Source organism: Nomascus leucogenys, chromosome X, assembly GCF_006542625.1.
Source record: "Nomascus leucogenys isolate Asia chromosome X, Asia_NLE_v1, whole genome shotgun sequence".
In the NCBI taxonomy this organism is placed as follows: Eukaryota; Metazoa; Chordata; class Mammalia; order Primates; family Hylobatidae; genus Nomascus; species Nomascus leucogenys.
The window spans coordinates 522,078-535,921 of NC_044406.1; the positions used below are offsets into that span (position 1 = coordinate 522,078).

Sequence of the window (13,844 nt, forward strand, 5' to 3'; positions counted from 1 at the left end):
TTCAATTCAGCAAGGCATGCTACATCGGAGAATTGAGGCATTTATGAGCTGTGATGGTATGCTTCATGGAAACAGACGGTTCAAAAAGGAACTTGAGATGCAGAAAAAGGTTTTTCAAAGACTGGGGAAGGTGATAATCCTAGTGGAAGGTGATAATCTTGAAACATAGCACACCCTGGTTTTCTGCAGTGGGAGTTGGCCCTTGGTCATGGTCAGTGGGATGGAAGAAATGGAGGATTCTCAGAGGAATTAGAAGTTGTGGGACCTGAGAACCTTCACAGCTAGAATGCAATAATCCAGGAACCAACACAGCCCCTCTTAACTTCTGTCACAATGAAGATGTTTCAGAAGTTGTCTCTTGTAATAAGCTTCTGGGAATCTGGTGAACGTATCCACCATGTGGGGACACAGTAATGAGGCACCGTCTGTGAACCAGAAAGCAGGTCCCTGCCAGACACAGAATCTGCCATGCATTGATCTTGAACTTCCAGCCTCCAGAACTGTGAGCAACAAATGTCTGTTGTTTACAGGTTGCCCAGGCTATGGTGTTTTGTGATAGCAACACAAACAGACTTAAGACATTTGATGTCCAGAGTTTTTACTGGGGTCTCATTGCATAGGTATGATTAAGTCATTGGCCACATAATCAGATTCAACCTCCAGTCCCTCTTTCCTCCCCAGAGGTCAGGCTGGCCTGAAATTCCAACCCCCTAATGACATGGTTGGTGTTTCTGGTGGCCAGCCCCATCTTGAAACCATTTAGGAAACAGCAAATGTCACTTCATTGTACAACCAGGGCATTGCTAGCATTTGTGAAATTGCAAGAGTTTTAGAAGCTCCTCCTTGTTACAGAACCAGGAATAAAGACCAGATATTGCCTTTGTTATGTCCCTTCTGGTTTTCTGGGAGTGACGATCCATTTGCCCGAACTGATTTCACCTCTCACCAGTGCCCCTAGCACTGCATTGGCTCATGCCTGTAATCCCAGTGCTCTGGGAGACCAAGGCAGAAGGATTGCTTGAGTCCAGGAGTTCAAGATGAGCGTGGGCCACATGGCAAAACCTAGCACTGGTGAGAGTTCAGGCACATGCCCTCCCAAAAGGAAAAGGGCAGACTCTGTGGGTTGGCCTGTGACACCCAGTCACTTCAGAAATTCTCCTGCTGTCAGTTCACTGCCTCCTGGTCTTGACTTCAGCAGCCAGTGTGACATGGAAAGGCATGGTAGACAATCCAGTGTGCCCACCAGCCCATCCTCTGGGTACCAAGCAAGGGGAACAGGAAGGCTGGACCCCAGTGGAGGGACAGAGCTGCCAGACTCCTGAGATTGTTTCCCACTGACTTGCCTCTGCTCTTCTGCTGCCTAAAAAGAAATGGATGGAGCTAGAGAACTTCCCAAGTCTGGAAATCACCTAGGGGTGCCTGGAGATCTTGCAAACCCAAAGTGTCCTGGGAGATTTGGAGGGTGATATGGTCTGGCTGTGTCCCCACCCAAATTTCATCTTGAATTGTAGCTCCCATAATTCCCATGTGTCATGGGAGGGAGTCAGTGGGAAGTAATTGAATCATGGGAGATCTTTCTTGTGCTGTTCTCATGATAATGAATAAGTCCCATGAGATCTGATGGTTTTATAAAGGGCCGTTCCCCTGCACACACTCTGTTGCCTGCTGCCATGTAAGACGTGCCTTTCCTCCTCCTTCACCTTCCGCCATGATTGGGAGGCCTCCCCAGCCATGTGGAACTGTGAGTCCATTAAACCTCTTTCCTTTATAAATCACCCAGTCTTGGGCATGTCTTTATTAGCAGCATGAGAACAGACTAATACAGAAACTGTATCTGAAAACATCTCAGGGGCGGATGCAGGTGCCATGGCTTGGGTCTCGCAGGGGAGCCCTGTGTCCTGTGTCTTGCCCTGGGCATCTAAAGACCAAAAGTAAAGGCGAAAGGGATGGAAAGAGGAAGGGAAGGACAGAACAGAGGAGGAGGCAAGGGAGAGGGGAGGCAGGGGCCAACTGAAGGCAGCCATGGTGTTTGAGGGTCTTTCTCTGGGGCAGCCTTCAATGCAGAAAGAGGTTTTATTGATCTGTTTCATGCTTCTCTCTTTTGTGGCTGTGTTCTGCCCAATTTCCAGGCAGGATGTGCCCCCAAAGCCAGCATTCTTCTTCCTTCCCCATTATCTTGTAGATGGAAAATACGGAGTCTTTCTGGGGGCCAGCCCACTTCCGTATAATAGGCAGGGACACCAAGCACTGCAGCTCTGAATCCAACATGGTGCCCTTTCCCACGCTGCTGCTCTGGACAAAGTGATCGCAGAGGCCGGATGGGGGCCACTCTGGGTCCCCAGGAGAGACCGTGGCTCCTGGTGCACAGAAATGAGCATTTACACCTCACGCTGGTGCCTGAGACGTTCACCCACACTGTTACATTTAGTGCTGTGCCTTCTTTGCAAACAAATCCTTAAATCAGCTCCTGGAACAAGTTTTGTATTGTAGTCTGCCATCACTGACACTGAGGATTCAGGGGCTCATGCCCCAAATACCCAACCTGTGTCTTGACCATGTAGTATGCTGCCGGAGAGGCCCCTGTGTTCTGCAGATGCAGCTTAACTGCTCCTGGGTTCTCCTGCATCGTCCCTGTTGTTGAACAAACTCGGCACTCTCTGGAAGGAGGCTTCCTCTTTGTGGTTCCCCTGTGGGCAGTGTCTGGGGGCTTCTGTTTCCACCGTATTTTGAAAACTCCTCTTATCTGAGTAAGAGTTCTTGGGCTATGCATATTCAATTGGGGCACAAGTACTAACCGTTTTAGGGGGCAATATACCACCCGCGCTATGCTGAAAATGAGCTTGCGACTTCTAGAAGACAGCAAGCGCATTGTGCTGAAAATGTAGCTATTTCTGGGGACACAGGACAATATGATGAAGTTCTATTTGATGTTTTTTAAGAAATTCACACGCACACACACATATTCACGTGTGCATGCTCACATGCTGACATGCACACATACATTCATATGTACTCACATGCTCACAAATCCATATACACACGTACGGACACATGCATACGCACATGCACACCTACTTGCACATGCATACTCAACACATTCACATGCACATATGCTCACATATTCACATGTACACAAACTCACATGAACAATGCTCATGCTCATTCACATGCACATTCACATGCACACAGCTCGCACACATGCACACACATGTACACACATTCACATGCACACACTAATTCACATGCACACACATGCACACACTCATATACAGGCTCACATGCTCACACACTCATGCACATGCACACATGCCCATCCACGTGTACACACATTCACATGCATACTTATACACATGCAAACATGCTCATATACTCATTCGCATGCACACACTCATACAAATGCACAATTATATTTATCCTGATATAATATTGCAAAATATGAAACCAAGGAGAGAGGCCTCAGGAGGAGCCAGCTCTGCCCACACCTGGATCTCAGACTTCCAGCCTCCAGGACTGTGGGAGAATCAATGTCTGTTGTTTATAAGCCACCCAATCTATGGTGTTCTGTGACAGCAGCCTGAGATGGACTAAGACGGCTCATAAGAAGAGGAGATGAGGACACACGCACACACAGAGGGACAACCCTGTGGGGACACAGGGAGAAGACAGCATCTCCAAACCCAGGAGAGAGGCCTCAGGAGGAGCCAGCCCAGCCCACACCTTGATCTCGGACTTTTCAGCCTCCAGGACAGTGGGAAAATCTGTGTCTGTTGTCTAAGCTGCCTGGTCTATGGGACTTCAGGCTGGCAGCCCCGGCAGATAGAGACCAAGCCCAGGTGACTTCTCATCTCCTGACTAGGATGGACACAGGCTGCTGTGTGCGTATGTCAAGAAAGCCTCTTCTCCAGGAAACAGGCAATTATACCCACACTTACCTGCTACCTCAAGAGTCAGGGAGGGTAGAGACTTCAGGTGCATGAGCCATTACTCGAGTTCCCCTCCCAAGTCATCGCAATCTCCTGTTGGTTACCCGGCTCATTCAGTCTGCCACGCAGCTCTATTGCAAACAGAGCCCTCTGTGCTCACCAGACTGTTCACCAACACCAAGGATTCCTGCCAGCGCTCGTCTCTCTAATGCCACATTCTACAAAGCAGACCTTGGACTGGCCCAGCCCTTTGTGATCTTTTTCCCCAAAGAAAACACCCGGACCATGGCCGGGCGTGGGGGCTCACACCTGTAATCCCAGCACTTCGGGAGGCTGAGGCAGGTGGATCACGAGGTCAGGAGATCGAGACTATCTGGGCTAACACGGTGAAACCCCGTCTCTACTAAAAAATACAAAAAATTAGCTGGGCGTGGTGGCGAGTGCCTATAGTCCCAGCTACTCAGGAGGCTGAGGCAGGAGAATGGCGTGAACCCAGGAGGCGGAGCTTGCAGTGAGCTGAGATGGTGCCACTGCACTCCAGCCTGGGCGACAGAGTGAGACTCTGTCTCAAAAAAAAAAAAAAAAAAAAGAAAACACCCAGACCATGGCGACGGTTTCTTGTGTTAGGGCGGCACAGAGAATGTGACAGGTAGGGAGAACAGCAAAGCATCTCGTGTCGTCCTCAGAGTCGCTTTCATAAGAGGGGAAGCTCTGGGACCTGTCTCAGAGCTGCTGCAGAATAAGAAGGGTTCCAGTCAGCCTTCCTCCTGCTGACAATGAAGGCCTCAGTTTTCCCTCCGGAGGCAGCTCCTTTTCCTCCTAACTCCACGAAAATGTCTCTCCAGCAGGTGCAGCTGGAGCACCCTGCACCTGCACCCCAGCCAGCCCTGCACCCACATCTGTACATGCCAGGCAGTGCTGAGAACGAGGCAGGGAGGGAGGGGACGGACATGTCTGCACAGGATCCTGCACCTGCTGGGAACAACTCAGTGTCATCAGCTATGGCCTGGGTCAAAGCACCTTTGTTTTGGACATTCAAAGGTCAGTGAAGGGTTAAGTGAAAGGGAAGGAGAAAGACAGAGAAAGAAAAAAATATCACTGGAAGGAAGAAAGAGAAGGAGAAAGAAAAAGAGAAGGAAGAAAGGAAGAAATGAGAAAGGAATGAAGGAAGGAAAGAAGGAAGCAAAAAAGGGAAGGAAGGAGGGACAGAGAGAGACAGGGAGGGAGGCAGTAAGAAAGGAAGGAAGCAGAGAACAAGAAAAGAGGGAAGGAAGGAAGGAGAGAGGAAGCAGAGAAGAAAGGAGGGAGGAAGAAAAGCAGAAAGGAGGGAAGAAGGGACGAAGGGAAGGATGAAAAAAAAAGCGGAGCAAAGAAGGGAGGGAGGCAGGAAGCAAAGAAGAAAGGGAGGAAGGAAGGAAAGAGAGAGAGAAAAAAAAGAGAAAGAACCAAAGAGAAGGAAGGACGAGAGGGAAGTATGGGAGGGAAGGATGGGAGAGAGGGAAGTATGGGAGGGAAGGATGGGAGAGAGGGAAGGATGAGAGGGAGGGAGGGAGGGAGGGAAGGGAGGGAGGGAGGGAAGGATGAAGGGAGGGAGGGAAGGATGGAGGGAAGGAGGGAGGGAAGGATGAGAGGGAGGGAGGGAGAGAAGGAGGAGGGAGGGAAGGATGAGAGGGAGGGAGGGAGAGAAGGATGGGAGGAAGGATGAGAGGGAGGGAGGAGAGAGGGAGGGAAGGATGAGAGGGAGGGAGGGAGGGAAGGATGGGAGGGAAGGATGGGAGGGAGGGAAGGAGGAAGGAAAGAAGGAAGGAAGGAAGGATTGGAGGAAAAAAAGAAGGATAAGAGGAAGGAAGGGAGGGATGAATTTATTCCTCAGAGCCTTTGCTGCATTTACCAATTCTGGTTCTGCCCCCATTTGACCAACTATCTGGGGTGACTGAGAATTCTGATTTCTAAGATAAGGCAGATATTGTGAATTTGAAATAGCAAATCCCTTTTGTGTCATTCAAACCACGATTTCCTTTTTGTTAGAGCTCCTGTTCTCCAGATAGCACCCAGGGCACACAGATATTTGCCTGTGACTCTTTTCAAAGAGCTTCAGAAAGCTGTTCCCTCTGAACTCCACACTTAACTTGTATTAGACGTGCTGGGCTTTGCAGAAGAGACACACACAGGGCTTCCCTTTGTCGTTGGGACGGGTCCCCTGTGCTGTCTGCAAGGAAACTTCCTAACTCTCCACTGCCAGGAGCAGAGGGCAGTAGGAATGGCATCACCCGGGATGTCTCCTAGGGAGGGGGCTAGCAGTGCTTGAGAGGCAAATGCCCAGCTCTCTACAAGGCACGCAGAGGCTCGTTCACCTGTAAACGTTGCTATTTGAAGGCAGACGCTGTTGGTAGATCCTTGAGATGTGCTCAGAGAGATCTGAGGGCACATGTATCTATTTTAGCACCATCCACATCTTAGGGCAGAAACTCACACTCAGGGAAGTGGCTGGCAAGTAAAGAGACTCCTAGCTGAGCTTCCCAAGGAGAGTTTCCACGCCCCAAAGTTGTGGAAGAGGGGACGGAATAATGCTGTAGTCAGAGAAATGCAGAGACGTCTGCCCAGGCTCAGCTGCCTCCCTGGAAGAATGTTCCAAACATTCTACAAAGGCCACACTTCCTCTCCATACCTCTGCTCCAGCCACCCAGGGATCCTGCTGCTTCTGCTACGATGTCCCCTGCCTCCTGCCTCTCTGTACCTGCTGCTTGCTCCTTCTGGAATGTTCTGGAAAAGAGGTTTCCTGGGGCTGGATGTTTTCTGGGATGCTGACTCACACACAAATCATAGGGTGATATAACGTGTGCGTGTGTGTGTGTGCACAGATATGTGTAGGTATGCATGTATGTGGATGTGTGTGTACTTGTGGGTAGATGTGTATTGTATGATTGTATGTGCATGTCTGTATATATATATATGTGTAAGCATATATATGTGCACATGCATGAATGTACATGTTAATGGGTACATGTGTGTATTCATGCAAGTGTTTGGGTAAATATATGTGCATGCATGTGTGTGTGGGCACAGATGTGTGCATATGTGCCTGTGTGTTTTCACGTGTATATGTGCATGTGTGTATATGTATGCATGCATGAGAATGTGTACTTGTGGGTAGATGTGTATTGTATGAGTGTGCATGTCTCTGTGGATATGTGTGAGCATATGTACATACATGGATGTGTATGAATGCATGTGTGCATATGTGTATGGGAATATATGTGTATTTGCATAAATGTGTGCATGTGTTTGCTCATGCATATGTGCACACATGCATGTGAGCACAGATGTGTGGGTATGTGCCTGTGTGTTTCCACATGTGTATATGTGCATGTGTATGTATGCATGCATGTGAATGTGCACTTTTGGGTAGATGTGTATTCTATAAGTGTATGTGCATGTCTGTATATGGACATGTATGAGCATATGTACATACATGCATGTGCATGAATGCACGTGTGAATATGTGCAAGTGTGTATAGGAATATGTGTATTTGCATAAACGTGCATGTGTGCGTGTTTGCTCATGCACATGTGCACACATGCATGTAGGCACAGATGTGTGGATATATGCATGTCTGTGTGTATGGGTTTGCACGTGTATATGTGCATGTGTGTGCATGTGTCTATGCATGTATGTGAAGGTGTGTGTGCATTTATGCACGTGTGCATGTGTACACACAATGTGCATGTGTGTGTGGGGATGCAGGTGTGTACGTGTTTGCATCTATGTGTATTTGTACATGTGTGTATGTATATGTGTGTGCATGAGTGTGCACGTGTACATGCACACACATGCTCTCAACTCCCCAATGAGAGCTGTGGGTTGTGCTAAACTTCTAGGGATGTTTCATGTCTTCAGTGACCACCTGAACCAGCGAGGATTAAGGAAACCTTCCTTTAACTACAATCCCATAAGACACACACGCAAACCTGCTCTTACCAGGAATAAACACTCACCTGACAGACAACAGAGAGGAGATGGCTTGTGCTGTTTAATGTCAGGTAACACAGGTCTTAGGTGGTCTCTGTGATGACTGATTTCATGTATCAATTGGCTGGGCTTTGGTGCCCAGACATTTGGTCAAGCACCAGACTGGGTAGTTTGTGCATATCATTAACATTTACAAATCAGTTGCGTTTAAGCAAAGGAGAGGACACTTCACAATGTGGGTGGGCCTCACCTCTTCAGGAGAAGGCCTTCACAGCAAACACTGACACTTACTAGAGAAGGAATCCCACTCCAGACTGTAACAGGGCAATCCTGTCTGAGTGTCCAGCCTGTCCTGCAGATTTTAGGCTCAAGGCTGCAATGTCAAATCTTGTTCACGTCTCCAGCCTGCCAGCCAGCCTACCAATTTTGGACTTGCCCACCCCTACAATCCCGAGTCAATTAGTTAAACTAAATCTTTCTCTATGCATAGATCCTATCGGTCTTGTTTTTCTTGAGAACTGCGACTAATACAAAATTGAATGGTCTCAACGGCAGAGACTCTGGGCATTCTGAAACCAGGAAGAAATGCCAAGCTCCAGGAATGATCTTGGCTCACCTCTTCACTTGAGGCACTGGAAGGTCTCGCAGTCAGTCAAAGCACAGAGACTGCTGGCTGGTTTTTAAGGCTGCACCAAAGGAGGGCATTTATCCACTCAAGGGAAGAAGTTTCCCATCCAAAGAGGACGCTTCTTTTTAGGGCGGCAGCCTCAGAGCCTATGACGTCTTTGTTCCTGGGGAGTCTGTTAGAGCCACCAGAGAGTGTATCACAGACATACCCTGTGGAAAGGAGAGATGGCATCTCCTCAGACAAAATGACCCTTCCCAGTTCTGTAACTTCTGTGGCATTTCCAATGTATACCTCAAATTGATCCAGGTGGCATCACCTCTGAGCCCGAGAGAACCCCCCTCTTTCCCTCCCTCTCTCTCACGCCCTTCTTCCTCCTCTGCTTCCTCTTCCTTTCTCTATTCCTCTTTCTCTTCCTCCCCCCATCTTCTCCTCCTCTTTCATTTCTTCCTCCTCCTTCTCTTTTCCCCTTTATCCTCCTCCTGTTTTTCTCTCTATCCCTTCCCCTCTTCCTTTTTTCTCTTTTTCTCTCTTCTTCCTCCTCCTTCATCTTGTCCTTTTTCTCTTTTCCTCTTATCCTCTTCTTTTCCCCTATCTCTTTCTCCCTCTCTTCTCTCTCTGCCTTCTCTTCTTCTTCCTCTTTTCTCTTGCCTTTTCTCTCTCTATTCCTCTTTTTCTCCTCCTTCATCTTCTCTTCTTCCGCCTCCACCTCATCCTCTTCCTTTCTCCCTTTTCCTCCTCCTGTTTTTTTCTCTCTCTCTCCCTTCCTCTTCCTTTCTCCTGTTTCTCATCATTTTCCCTCTTCTTCCTCCTCCATCTTCTCCTCTTCCACTTCTTCCTCCTCCTCCTCCCCTTCTTCCTCCTCCTCCTCCCCCTCATCCTCTTTTCCTCTTTCTCTTCCTTCTTCTCTCTCCTCTTCTTCCTTTTTTCTTTCTGCCCTTCTTCCCTTTTCTCTATTCCTCCCTCTCTTTTTCCTCCTTCATCTTCTCTTCCTTCTCCTCCTCCTCCCTTCTTCCTTCTCCTCCTTTTCTCCATTTCCTCCTCCTCTTTCTCTCTCTCCCTTCCCTTCCTCCTCTTCCCCTTCCTCTTCCTCCTCTCTCTCTGCCCGCTCTAGTATCAATTTACAGTATAATCCAGGTTTTCCTGAAAAAAACTAGACAACCTTCACACTACACTCTTCTGTTTCTCAAAGTCTTCCTCTGAATCGAAATCACTCTTGTTCACTTGTGTGAGGCTGGGGGATTCCTGAATGAACTTTTATCCACTTGTTTTGAAAACAACAACAACAACAACCACTAAAGCAACACAACTTCCTTTAGGATTCATACGGAGGATTCATATGGAATTACCGAGAGCTATCTCCTTTTGTCCACAGCCCCAAAGCTGGGGCTCAATCCCCTGCAGTCCTGGGGCCAGGGGTCCTCACGCTTAGCACTCAAGAGAATGAGCCAGAGAGCTTGTAAAAACAACTGCACCCCTGGTAGCTCTGACTCGGCGGGTCTTAGGAGGCCCAAGAATCTGCATTTTATTTTTTATTATTTATTTATTTTGAGGTGGAGTCTCACTCTGTCGCCAGGGCTGGAGTGCAGTGGCATGATCTTGGCTCACTGCAACCTCTGCCTCCCAAGTTCAAGCGATTCTCCTGCCTCCCGAGTAGCTGGGATTACAGGCGCCTGCCACTACACCCAGCTAATTTTTTGTATTTTTAGTAGAGACGGGATATCACCATGTTGACCAGGCTGGTCTCGAACTCCTGACCTCATGATTCGCCCGCGTCAGCCTCCAAAAGTGCTGGGATTACAGGCATGAGCCACCATGCCCGACCCAAGAATCTGCATTTCTAACGAGCTCCCAGAGGCTGCTGGTCTCAGAGACCACACTGGGAACCCCACTCATTCTAGCTTCTTATGCAGCTCTGCAAACTATACACCATGGGCAAAATTCAGCCTGTACCTGTTTCTGTACAGGCTACTAGCTAAGAATGGTTTTATACTCTTAAAGTGTTGTTAAAAAAAAAAAAAAAAAAAGAGACATGCCAAAGAGACTATAGGTGGTCCACAAAGACTACAACACTTCCTATCTGGCCAACCTCCTGTATAGAGCAAGGAACTGTAGCTTCGCGGCAGAATTTAATTATCTGCCCCTGTGCAGCTGTGGCTGACAGGCTCTGTCTCCCACACATTCTCAGAATGATGAAGTGGGCTTGCTTGGTGACGCCTTGTGCAGGGAAATGAAAGTTGCCTTCTGAATACACAACACGGTCCTGTAAATCATGCTCCCTGTGGCTGAAATAACACATCTTGTTTTACCTACAGCTTTTTTTTTTTTTTTTTTAATGACAATCTTTAGAGACTGGCAAGAGGACAGAAGATGTATAAATGTGAACCCAAATCCAAGAACGCAGTGTGTTCCCTTTTAACAGACACAAGGGAATCTTTGAAGTCCCAGACGCCCGCCGGGGGGCCGGGGAGACGGTGCAGCAACATTTATCGTAAAATCTGCATAAAGCCACTCTTGAGTCCTGCAGACTGTTGGAGCTGCAAGCTACAGAAACCATTTCAACTTCATTCAGTCCAATGAATGTTTATTAAATGCCCACGCATATTTTGCCAGCTCTTGGGGCAAAGGAAGACAATTTTAGAAATAACCCCTGCTGCTTGGGAGCTTCCAATAGACATGGGCAGTGGGTGGATGGTGAGGCACAAGTGCAGGAAAAAAAAAGATGAAACACATGAAATAGAAGATAGTTTCAAGTGTACTAAATAGAGCCACAAGCAATATAGTCAGAGAGAGGAATGAATGGCTCATAATTACATAATTACATAGAGCTTTACAGTGGAGAAAATGGTTTCCCATATATTCTGTCAGCAATGTTCACAACAATCTTATGTGATATTATTATCCAGAATTAACAAATTAGAAAAATGAGAGGGATAGCAGGGAAGGAGAGGAGAAGGGAGCTGTTGCAGGAAATAGCCACTGCCTGATTCTTCCAGGGACCCCTCCCTCATCATCTCCCTTATTTCTCTGCTTTGGAATGATGAGCCCTGATCCATGCACACAGCCCTGATCCATGCACACAGCTGGCTCCATGCTCGTGCATTCAATATCTCCCTCCCTGCCTTCACCCATGCACACAGCCCTGATCCATGCACACAGCTGGATCCACACATGTGCATTCAATATCTCCCTCCCTGCCTTCACCCATGCACACAGCCCTGATCCATGCACACAGCTGGCTCCATCCATGTGCATTCAATATCTCCCTCCCTGCTTCACCCATGCACACAGCCCTGATCCATGCACACAGCTGGCTCCATCACGTGCATTCAATATCTCCCTCCCTGCCTTCACCATGCACACAGCCCTGATCCATGCACACAGCTGGATCCATGCACGTGCTTCAATATCTCCCTCCCTGCCTTCACCCATGCACACAGCCCTGATCCATGCACACAGCTGGCTCCAACATGTGCATTCAATATCTCCCTCCTGCTTTCACCCATGCACACAGCCCTGATCCATGCACACAGCTGGATCCATGCATGTGCGTTCAATATCTCCCTTCCTGCCTTCATCCATGCACACAGCCTGATCCATGCAAACAGCCCGGATCCATGCACACAGCTAGACCCACACACATGCATTCAGCACCTCCCTCCCTGCCTTCCAGGCACAGAGCCCTGATCCACACACACAGCTGTTGTAGGTTTTCTGCAGTAGTATTCAGAACAGCAAAGATATGCAATCAACCTAAGTGTCTGTCAGCAGAGGACTGGCTAAGATAAAGAAAGTATAGTATAGTATATACACACCATGGAATATTATGCAGTCATATCAAAGAATGAAATCATGTCTTTTGCAGTGACATGGACAAACACTGCACGTTTCCACTTTTTATTTTATTTTACTTTTTATTTTTATTTTTTGAGACGGAGTCTCACTGTCACCCAGGCTGGAGTGCAGTGGCGAGATCCCGGCTTACAGCAGCCTCCACCTCCCGTGTTCAAGCGATTCTCCTGCCTCAGCCTCCCGAGTAGCTGGGACTACAGGCGTGTGCCACCACACTGAGCTAATTTTTGTATTTTTAGTAGAGACGGGGTTTCACCATATTGGTCAGGCTGGTCTTGAACTCGTGACCTCAGGTGATCCACCCGCCTCAGCCTGCCAAAGTGCTGGGATTACAGGTGTGATCCACCACGCCTGGCCTGTTTCCACTTTCTAAGGTCCCTAGAGTCGTCAGACTCATCAAGACAGAAAGCAGAATGGTGTTGCTAGGAGCTAGGAACAGCAGGGACATTGGAAGTTGTATTTTAATGGAAACAGCTTCAGTTTGAGAAGCGGGCTGTTATCCTAACAAACAACTCAGATACCGAAAGTCAAACACGCCCATCCTGCCATGTTCACACTTGCAGGTGGGAGTTCACCAGTGGGTCTACACGGACACAGAGGGTGGATTGGCGATGGGGACCCTGAAAGGTGGGAGGTTGGCAAGAGGTGGAGGATGGAAATAAATCACCTACAGGTGTAGTATTCACTGCTGGGATGATGGGTTCATTAGAAGCCCGGACTTCACCACTGTACAATGTCTCCATGCAAGAAATCCGCACCTGTACTCCTTAAATTTATAATAAATGAGTGAATCAATAAATACATAAGCCAGGCCGGGTGCGATGGCTCATGCCTGTCATCCCAGCACTTTGGGAGGCCGAGGCCGGCGAATCACGAGGTCAAGAGATCAAGACCATCCTAGCCAACATGGTGAAAACCCATCTCTATTAAAAATATAAAAATTAGCTGGGTGTGGTGGGACATGCCTATAATCCCAGCTACTCGGGAGGCTGAGGCAGGAGAATCGCTTGAACCCGGGAAGCAGGGGTTGCAGTGAACCAAAATCATGCCACTGCACTCCAGCCTGGGCAACAGTGTCTCAGAAAAAAAAAGAAAAGAAACAAATTCACATCTGTACCCTTTAAATTTATAATAAATAAGCAAATCAATAAATACATAAACCAGGACAGGCGTGGTGGCTCACACCTGTCATCCCAACACTTTGGGAGGCCGAGGCGGGCAGATCACAAGGTCAAGAGATCAAGATCATCCTGGGCAACATGGTGAAACCCCGTCTTTATTAAAAATATAAAAATTAGCTGGGTGTGGTGGGACACGTCTATAATCGCAGCTACTCGGGAGGCTGAGGAGGGAGAATCGCTTGAACCCGGGAGGCAGGGGTTGCAGTGAGCTGAGATCGCGCCACTGTACTCCAGCTGGGCGACAGGGCAAGACTCCATCTCAAAAAATAAATAAATAAAATAAATCCGCACCT

General features: G+C 48.2%; 1 protein-coding gene across 2 annotated transcripts in view; it reads right to left on the reverse strand.

The window, feature by feature from the left end:
• The window catches only part of DHRSX (dehydrogenase/reductase X-linked), a 326,527-nt gene that overhangs the window by 2,130 nt on the left and 310,553 nt on the right, over nucleotides 1–13,844 (reverse strand). The window lies entirely within an intron of this gene.